This window comes from Carlito syrichta, unplaced genomic scaffold, assembly GCF_000164805.1.
Source record: "Carlito syrichta isolate Samal-C Ts95f unplaced genomic scaffold, Tarsius_syrichta-2.0.1 Scaffold308803, whole genome shotgun sequence".
Lineage (NCBI taxonomy): Eukaryota > Metazoa > Chordata > Mammalia > Primates > Tarsiidae > Carlito > Carlito syrichta.
The window spans coordinates 432,271-434,701 of NW_007252899.1; the positions used below are offsets into that span (position 1 = coordinate 432,271).

At 46.2% G+C, this 2,431-nt stretch overlaps 1 protein-coding gene across 2 annotated transcripts in view; it reads right to left on the reverse strand.

The window, feature by feature from the left end:
* TSNAXIP1 (translin associated factor X interacting protein 1) overlaps positions 1-2,431 on the reverse strand; it is a 21,319-nt gene that overhangs the window by 17,714 nt on the left and 1,174 nt on the right. The gene's annotated exons all lie outside the window — the stretch shown is intronic.

The window sequence follows — 2,431 nt, forward strand, 5'->3', positions numbered from 1 at the left end:
CCGGCCACCGCAGCCTTGCCTGCTGGGCTCTGGCAATCCTTCTGCCTCAGCCTTCCGAGTAGCCGGAATTACAGGCATGCGCTACCACACCCGGCTGACTTTTTGATTTTTATTGTAGAGATGAGGTCTCGCTGCCCAGGCGGGTCTTGAACCCGCGGGCTCAGGCAATCCACTCACCTCAGCCTCCCAAAGGCGCAGGATTACAGGCTGAGCCACTGAGCCCGGTTTATTTATTATTTTTTAAGGACCAAGCATCTATTTATTTTTATTATTATTTAAAAATTTTTTTTGAGTTGGCGTCTCACTCTGTCCCCCAGGTTGGAGTGCAGTGTCATGCTCATAGCCACTGCAGCCCTGACCTGCTGGGCTCAGGTGACCCTTCCACCTCAGCCTTCCAAGTAGCTGGAACTAGGCACACACCATCACGCCTGGCTAATTTTTTGATTTACAGTAGAGATGAGGTCTCGCTAACTTGCCCAGGCCAGTCTTGAACCTGTGGGCTCAGACACTCCTCTCACCTCAGCCTCCCAAAGTGCTGGGATTATAGGCATGAGCCACCATGCCAGGCTAGATGTTGTTAATTTTGAATGTCAAAGAAGACAACAGAAAAAAAACAGACTGAAGATAAAACAAAACAAACAAAACACCTGCTAGAGTCTATATACTTAACCAAAAAGCTTAGGATGCTTCTTCAGTATTATGTTAAATACTTTATACTAACTTCCAGAGGAGAATGGGGAACATTTATATTTCTTCCTCAAATGTGGAGAAAACAGTTATTTAACTCATGGCAGGCAGTGGGTTTGTCAGAGGTATATCCTGGTATTGTGTGAACTCAAATTGCTGAGTTCCATCCACCGTGCTACTGTGCCAGAGGTGTGAGGGTGACAGGGGACAAGCCAATAGGGAGAAGAAACTTGCTCCAGGGAAATGTACAATTTGAAGCTCCCTCATAGTGGGTACTGTTGATATGTTCTACCGTGCTAATGTCTGGGTCTGGCCTATTCATCATCCTGGCCCCACTTTAAGGGGAGCAGGAGGAGGATACCCAAACCATGTATCTAAGGGAAATAGTGAGACTAGCCTGATGTGTATCACTAAATACTTGTGAATAAAGAATATGGCAAATGAATGTTTTGTACTACCACCAAATTCAGTCTCAGTAATTACATTATGCTTCCTTCTTAAAATGGATGGGGATTCTCTTTCTGAGTCTGTTTCGTATCCCTTTCACAGAGGACTGCAGTTTCCCACATTATTCCTGTGCTGGATAACAATTCCCTTTCTCAAGCCTTTTCCTTGGTTCTTGTAGACTCACTTTAGCTCTGGGTAAAATAATCAAATTGGAATTTCCTATTCTAGGGGACTTTTGTAGGCTTTCTCTGTCAAGGCAGCAGACCCTGAAAGATTAGAGTTTAGGGTAAAGTTTTTTTTTTCCCATTGGGAGTGAGTAGAAGCAGGGGAAACTACATTCATCCAACATTTCTGAATGCCATACACGCACAGCCACATCCAGGCTTCACATATTCTGCTTAACTGTTCCATGCAATGTTTGTGAGGTGGGCTACATCATTCTCATGTTTGAGATAGAAGCTTGGCACTTGATTTTATTTTTTTAGAGATAGGGTCTTGCTCAGTCACCCAGGCTGGAGTATAGTGGTGCAATCATAGCTCACTGCTGCCTTGAATTCTTAGGTATTAATGATCCTCCTGCCTTAGTCTTTTGAAGAGCTAGGACTACAGGTGCAGGCCACCATGCCTAGCTACTTTTTAATTTTTTTAAATATTTTTTTAGAGACAGGGTCTCACTATGTTGCCCAGGCTGACACCAAACTCCTGGCCTCAAATGATTCTCCCACCTTGGCATCCTAAAGGATTACAGGCATGAGCCACCATTCCTGGAACTTTAAGGGCCTTCTCTGTGGCCCCAAAGCTAGAAAAGTATTTTGCCAAACTTTTTTTGTTTTAGTCAATATATATGTCTTTCCCGGTCAATGGACCAGTGAAGCTTGTTGTCATATTTTATAGTGCCCAGAGGCTGCACACCTGAATACAAGCAGGAGATACCTGGAGGCTGTGGGATGTGTCTGGGCTGCTTAGAGTCAGCCAGCAATTCCACAAGCATGCTTGTCATAAACCCAACCAGTGGACGAAGAGGCAGTTTATTCCTGTGGCTAAGAGCTCAAGTTCAAGAGTTGGATATATGGCCGGGCTCGGTGGCTCAGCCTGTAATCCCGCGCTTTGGGAGGCCGAGGTGAGTGGATTGCCTGAGCCCACAGGTTCAAGACCCGCCTGGCCAACTTGGCGAGACCTCATCTCTACACTAAATCAAAAAATTAGCCGGGCGTGGTAGCGCGCGCCTGTAATTCCAGCTACTCGGAAGGATCGCCGGAGCCCAGCAGGTCGAGGCTGCGGTGGCCGGGAGCGGCCA